General features: G+C 44.3%; 1 long non-coding RNA gene across 1 annotated transcript in view; it reads right to left on the bottom strand.

Moving 5' to 3' along the window:
* Nucleotides 1–7898, bottom strand: part of LOC110216746 (uncharacterized) — a 108955-nt gene that overhangs the window by 12272 nt on the left and 88785 nt on the right. The gene's annotated exons all lie outside the window — the stretch shown is intronic.

Below are 7898 nucleotides of genomic sequence, written 5' to 3'. Positions count from 1 at the left end.
CTCCTCCTCCTTCCCTGTTTCTCCTCCTCCTTCCCTCCCTCCCTCTTACTTCCCTCTCTCTCTATCCTTCCCTCCCTCTGTCTCTCTCCCTCTCTTTCTAGTTAAAATTGAATTTAAACTCTTATAGAACAAATATACTGTCTCATACATATAATACACATAGATAGAGACAGAGATGTAGATAGAGATATCTCCTGTCCTCAGGGTTTTTTATTCGCTACTTGAGGCAAATTCTATGAGAGTATTAGATTAATTTAAGGATGTGCATTTCAAAGATTGCTTGGTGTATTGGATAGATGGCTTTGGTGTTAGGAAGACCTGGGAACAAATATTACCTGTAACACATATCAGCTGTGTGCCCTTCAGCAGATCACAACTGCTCAGTGCCCCAGGGTATGCTCAAAGACCCTCACTTACAAAAGAAAGCTGCTGACCTTGAATAGCAGAGGGATTTCTCTTACCTGGAAGTACCCTGTAACAATGACATTACCCATCCAAGCTAAAAAAACCAAGGATTTCAAAATCCAAGAGCCTGTACAGGTATATACACATATGTGAACTTGTGTTAAGACAGGATAAGACTATAAATTATGAGGAAATCCTGTTTTCTGGAATTTGATAAGCAATTAATGGCCTGCATCCTTATAAGAATATTTTTCATGGAAATCCCAGGCTGTCCAGTGTGCATAATGCAGCAAAATATGAGCTTATTTTGAAAAAATAAAAGGAGAGGGAGGACATCACCCAGAACAAAGCTCTTTGTAATCCTTCTGTAATTTCTCAGTCCTATATCTTTGCCCCAACTCCAGTTCACAGCACAGAACTTCAACATTTGCCAAGTGGCTGATTTTCCCCTTGGGGACTCAGCTTTGTGCCTGGCCTAAGTCTCTGGTTTCCATTGGTGACTGCTCACTCAGCAGAGACAGAGATGTCACTGAACAATTTCCTCCAAGCTGGGCGTGCTAGCATCTAAGACCCTGTCATTTTGGAGAAATTGGATTCCAGAGCAGTGCACCGTGACATGCTTTTCTGAAAGTGTCACCAGTTATAGAGATCATCTGGAACACCCACATGGGAGCTGCTCTGTGCCTGAGTGACCCAGGAAAATGGCTTAAGGAAGCAGCAAAGTGTGGCCATAGTAGCAAGGGACTTACAGAGTTCTAGTCCCAAAGTTGACATTAATTAAATAACTACATGCCTTCTCTAGGCTTTGGTTTCTTCTGACTAGCCACTAAGGGGCAGGGCAGAGCAAGGCTAGGCATCCTTTTATCTCCTAACACTGACATCAAGGAATCAATAGCCTCCCTACAGCTCACACAGATGGAGATGGCTTCATCTTTCTTTCCATCCTAAGATCAGCAAAACTATCCTAGGACTTCTAGCACAATGTTCCTCTCTAGGGGAGAAGCAGCTGCCTTCCCACCAGGCTTTCATTCTTTAGGAATTCTCTGTGACAATGGGTCTAGAAACAAGGGTTGTTGTCATTCTGCATTATTGGCAGTCTGGTGAAGCCTGTGCACTCTTCAGAATGATGTTTTTAAATGCATAAAATACATAGGATTACAAAAGAAGCCAATTTTATTGAAATGGTTACAAAAATATTCTTAATAAACAACTTCCCTCACCTAGAGGATGATAATGATTCACACGATCTTCCTCCTTGATTTGAGGTCTCCACTCATGTACCCATCTTTCACTAAGGGTCAATAGCAACTCCTGTCACTTTAAATCTCAGACTAGCTCTAGCCTTCTCCCTATCTCTCAGTTTCACTCCTCGCCTTCATTAACCAAGCCATTTTGGGTTGGTGGCCACCAAGATTTTATAGCACTGTTACTATAGCAAAAAAATTATTGCAGATAATTAAGGAACAGTTTATTTGCAAGGCAGGCTGCCTGAGGCTACAGCCAGCAAGGAACTTGAACTGGCTTCTCTTTACCCTCTCCCTTCTCTAGATGGGGGATAAAAGTGTAGGGAATGATGGGCAATTAAATGGAAAGTCGTTTCTCAGCCACAGATGGAAAAGGGAAAAGGAAGATGTCCAGGATCCAGTATACACTACTTACCAGGCCACTCCATGACCCACCTTCTTCAATGGCACCCATTCTGGTCTATACTACTCACAGCTCCATTCCTGTCCAGTCACACTTTGAGCTCTACAATCTCCCCTGGGGTCTGTGGGTGGGGCAATGGTCACCTAACTTTGCTCCCCGTTTGGAGAATCTAGGATGCTGTCAGTCTTGACTAGATTCCGAGCATCTCCATCATGGCTACATCATTTTCTTCCCTGCTTCAACATCCCTTTGCACAAGTTCACTCAAGTTCAAAGTCAAAACTGCTGGTTCTTGAGAAATGCTAAGATCTGCCCATCCAAATACCTTCCAAGTGTCCCAGGCTTCCCAGGGTCACATCTGTAAAATTATAGGGTTACACATGTTTTAAGGCCCCTTTCCAGCCCAGACATTTTATTTTCTACGTTCCTAAGTCCTTTCTAGCTTGACATTCTACGTTCTAAGGCTCTTTCTAGCTCTTGGCATTCTATACCTTGTTTTGAGATCACTTCAGGCTCTGACATTCTATACTCTGTGTCCTAAGGTCCCTTCCAGATCTGACCTTCTACAATCTATGTTCTAAGGCCTCACACAGACACCACCTAAGTGAACCCTCATCATCCCAATACCTGGTCTGTTTCAATTGCATTCTGATTGGTCTCCCTATGAATTTGGGCAAACTTAGAGAGATAGTGGAGGATAGAAGGGCCTGGTGTGCTATGGTCCATGGGGTCATGAAGAATCAGACATGACTGAATGACTGAACAATAAAATGGCCTCCCTGCCTCAAAAGTCCATCCTCCACTCAGCTGCCAAAGTAACCATACAGCATAAATCTGTGACCATGTCAACCCCACCCTTACTCAGTGAACTCCAGTGGCTCCCTATTACCTCCATGGTCCAATATAAAATCTTCTTCTTGACTCTTAAAGCACTTCACAACCCCCTTTCCTATCTTCCCAGTCCTCGCACACTTTCCTCCCCTCCACTTACTCTAGAGAAATCCACCAACACTCATCTTGCTTTTTCTCGCACACAACAGGTGATCTCCCAACTCCATGTCTTTTCACTGGCTGTCCCCCAGGCCTGAACTGTTCTGCCTCTTCACCTCCATATCCTGACTTCCAAAAAGTCTCAGCTAAAATCCTACCTTCTTCAAGAGGCCTTTCCCAGTCCTCCCCAATGCTAGTGCTTTCCCTCTGAGATACCTTCCATTTATCCTGTCTATTATCCTGTCTATATCTTTTATGTAAATAATCGTTTGCATGTTGTCTCCCCTCATTAGATTGTAAGCTCCTTAAAAGCAAGGACTATTTTTGTTGTTGTTATTTTCTTATCTCCAGACCTTATCACAATGCCTGGTATATTCTGTTTATTTGTTTCAGTCACATCTGACTCTTCATGACCCCATTTGGGGTTTTCTTGGCAAAGATACTGAAGTGGTTTTGCCCTTTCCTTCTCCAGAACATTTTATAGATGAGGAAACTGAGGCAAACAGGGTTAAGTGACTTGGCCAGGGTCTCTGAGGCTGGATTTGAACTCAGATCCTCCGGACTCCAGGCTCAGCACCCTATCCATTGTGTCACCTGGTTGCTCCTCCTGGCATATAGCAGACACATAATAAATGCTAGTTGATGATTAATGACGATGATCACAATGACAGCAATGAGGAAGATTCTGATGAAGGATCTCTATGATCCTAAATTGTCACTATAAGTATCCAGCCTTCTGCAGAATACACTTGATATTTCAGACCCTGCTGCTGCTTTTGTGAGATGTTTTAGATCTCTCTATTTCTGTTCCCTGTCTATTGTTTCCTGCTACCCACAAACATGCCCACATCTCCCCAACCTTTAAAAGACCCTCACCTGATCCGATCATCCCCATAGCTGGAGCATTAGGTTGATGGCATCAAATGTAATAACTGTCATTTTTCTGAGTGGGTAATAGTGTTAGAATCCCAAAGAAGCAGCTCTTCAAACCAAACCAATCCATTCTGAGGCTTGTCTCCTGAGAGGCCTTTTTTTTTTTTCAGTGAATCAAGAAAAAAAAAAGAATAGCAAATGAGCCATGAGGATCTTCCTGAAGGCCCTGCCCATCTGTGTGGGCAGCATGGGGACAGATGGCAGGCCTGTGCTGGGCACAGAATCTCATACTCTGGGATCTCCTCGGAGGTCATGTGACTAGTCCAACCTCCCACTCCAAGCACAAATATCCTTGACAGGGGTCATCCATCCTTCTGCTTGAATACTTTCTTTGATGAGGCACTCATTCCTTTTTTGAGACAGGAGGACAGTGGGACTGAGAGCAGGCATGTGGCCATCACAGGGAACCTAGTTATTTAATTTCTGTCTAGATGCCATCAACTTCAGACAAGATCAACTCAAGGATCACCGTAGAGTGGGTCAAGGCAATGGTCTTTAACTCTTTAGAAAGCAATTTGATGTATACAGTTCAACCCTGGTCTGGGAGTCAAGAGACCATCAATTTGTCATGTGTTCCTGAGCACTTAGTTTCCTCCTTTGTAAAAGGAGGAGGGTTGGACAAGAAAACCTCTGAGAACCTCCTTGCCCCACCCCCAGCTCTGATGTGCCATGAAAGTTCAGTGATTGTAACATAAGCTTAAGCAAGAGACTTTTCAAAGTGGGGAAATGAAACAGACATTAAATGCCTGATTGCCTGAAGCCTCTGGAGCCAGGGTTTGAGTCCAACATTTGCCCTTCCTCTTGCCAGAGTATCTTTGAACCTTTATGGACCATGTGGTCTCTAACTCGCTTCCAGGACTCAAGTTCTTTATTTTCCAATCACACGGCACAGGATGACAGTGAATGGCAAAGCTAGAGGGGACTGCAGAGATCATCCAATCCACCCTTTTCATTTTATGGATGGGGAAACTGAGGCTGGGTGTGGGAGAGTGACTTGACCTAAGGTCACACAGCAGCTAAGTGACTGGAAGCCCAAGGCAAAGTCTCAGGTGATTTCATTTAAAAACAGCCACATGAAGTTCTGGTTTCCTCATTTTACAGAAGAGGAAACTGAGCCTGGAGAGGCAAAATGTCCAAGGTTAGCACATTGGCTGAGCTCATTTTGCTTAGAGAAAGCTCTCCCCATCCCTCTCAGGGCCAGGCTTTTTTTTTTTTCTGATGAGGGAGCTGGGCCCTTTCCTTTTAATTAGCCGGTCCTCCTTGCTGCTGCTTTGAGCCTGTGAAATGATTCTCTCAGTCCCCATCTCATCTGCAGCATCAGGGGGCAGATAGGGCCTGGAAACCAGAGTGGGGACTTGGGAGCCGTTACCAGATGCAATTGCTCACCAAACTGCAGAAGCACCAGGAGCCCTGAGAAAACCCTGCTTCGAAGGAACTAAATCATATGCTGAAGGAGAGAGCGGCCTGGCTTCCTGCTGCAGACACGCAGCATTTGCCCCCTGCCTGCCTCTCCTAGACTCTCTTCATAAGGGCAATGGGAAAGCTTAAGTGTCATTGGTTCGAAGCCTAGGCCCCAAGGCTCTAGTGAATGAGACAGCTCCATCTGGAGTAGGGAGAGGTTAGAGACTGAAAGGCAGAGAACTTGGTGGTGGAAGGAGCCTGCATCCAGTGCCAGAAACTAGCTTTATGGCTGGAAGCAAATCCCTTCATTCTCTGAGCCTCAGTTTCCCCATCTATGCCATGAGGGCATTGGACTAGCAGCATGGTGCAATGGGATGAACGTTGACTGGCTCTGGAGCCAAACGGCCTGACTTTAAATGTGGCTTTTGTTGCTGCCTGGGCAGCCCTGCGCACATGAGCTCTCTGGGTCTCAGATTCTTCATCTGCAAAATGTAAGGGCTAGGTGACCTAGACAGTCACTTCTATTTTATTTTATTTTTAATTTATGGAATAAAACAAGCATTTCCATAACAGTATAATAAAAAAAGGATGACTACCCATGAAACTGCCAATCGATTATGTATAACTTGCTATTCCTTTTAAATATGTAATGAAGTTATCATGTAAATTTCTTTTTTTCTTCTCTCTCCCACCTCTGCCCTAGAGATGGCTACCATTAGACACAAATAAGTATGTATGTATAAAATTATTCTATACATACTTCTTTTTATCAGTTCTTTCTCTGCCTATAGATAGCATCTTTCTTCACAGTCTTTATAGCTAATTTGGGTATTTATAGTAGTCAAAATGACTTATTCATTCAAGTGAATTCTAGCTCTAGTTTTAGGGTCCTACGAGCCTAAGCCAGGGGTGGGGAACCTGAGACCTCGAGGCCACATGTGGCCCGGTAGGTCCTCAAGTGCACCCCTTTGACTGAATCCAAACGTCACAGAACAAATTCTTTGGGGATTGGGATTCCTACTTGACAGGGGTAGGGAACCTGCAGCCTTTGGGGATTTGTTCTGTGAAGGGCTGCATTTGAGGACTTAGAGGGCCACAGGTAGCCTCGAGGTCTCAGGTTCCCCACCCCTGGCTTAGGCTGTAAGGCCCTTTCCAGTTCTAAATTCTATGATTTGACCTTTCCTTTTTCCAAAGTCATCCAGCCTGCTCAACATTGAGATGATGGCAATCCTCTCTGCCCCCCAATCCACTACCTCCTTTTCCAGTGGTAGGGCAACCTAAGCAGTCATGGAAGTGGAGACGGAATCAGAGTCATAGAAACATGGTCTCATAAAAAATCAGGCCAATGAGGGACCTCAGAGACCACTCCATCTGAGCCCCTCTATCACTTGACAGAGAAGGAAACCAAAGTCCACAGGGGTTGTGACATGCCCACAGTTAGAGAACAGCAGAGGCAAGATCGAAGCCAAGGCAGGCCTCTGACTCAAGTCTAGTGCTCTGAACTGGAAGAGCACCTTAGAGGTTGTCCATCTTGTACAACCCATTTTACAGATGTAAAAACTGACCTTCAGCAAGGGAAAAGGAATTGCCAAAGATTGACAAGCTAGTTGGTGGCACAGCTGGGGAACAAACTTTGACCTTCTGGTTCCCAGCCACAGCACACCCACCACCTTTGAGTCCTTATGTAGCCACTGAGTAGGAAGCATGCTTCCTCTTTCTAGAAGCGAATGTACCAGCCTGAAGCAAAAAGGTCCAGGCTGGAGGGCAAGGCGCAGATAATCTTTCATGAGACTCATTTTCCCAGTTGTGTCTGCATTAGAAGCGAAAGTTTCTCCTATAAAAAGAAGTCTTCATTTCTTTTAAATTTAGGGGCAGCTGGTGGCACAATGCATAGAGCTCTGAGTCTGGAGTCAAAAAGACCTGAGTTCAAATCTAATGTCAAACTCTTACTTGACTCTGGATTAGTCATTTATAGAGTCTCTGTGCCTCAGTTTCCACTTCTAGAAAATGAGAATAGTAATAGCAACTACCTCACAGGGTTGTTGTGAAAATCAAATTTGTAAAAGGGCTTAGCATAGTGTCTAGTACCTAATATGAACTATATAAATACTTATTCCCTTAAACAGCAAATCCTCTAGTGAATCAAAAATATGATTCAATCAACACCTAGTTGACTTACACACACTTTTTCAAGAATGTATCTATTCTGTAAAGCCAGGCATACCTGTGGCCCATGAGGAAGGTGCCCCTGTCCTACTTTCCCACCAGGACCCAGAACTCAGAACTGAAACTAGAGTTAGACGAATGGGCATGCAGCTGGGACACAGCAAAAGGACATAGGGGGACCATAAGCGACATGCTTTAATATGAGCTTTTTATAAATATACAATGTTTTTAATCCCATAAGATCCTGCTCTCTCTGACAAATACTCATTTGTGCTAAGTCAAGTTGCCCATGATACAGAAAAGATCTCCATCCTCCTTGTGGGTAGTAATTGAATGTGGGAGGAGAAGGAGAGATGG

The sequence above is a fragment of the Phascolarctos cinereus genome, unplaced genomic scaffold, assembly GCF_003287225.1.
Source record: "Phascolarctos cinereus isolate Bilbo 61053 unplaced genomic scaffold, phaCin_HiC Scaffold_2;HRSCAF=192, whole genome shotgun sequence".
NCBI lineage: Eukaryota > Metazoa > Chordata > Mammalia > Diprotodontia > Phascolarctidae > Phascolarctos > Phascolarctos cinereus.
Note: the sequence above shows the minus strand (reverse complement) of the source record. Positions and strands in the feature narration are given on the sequence as shown.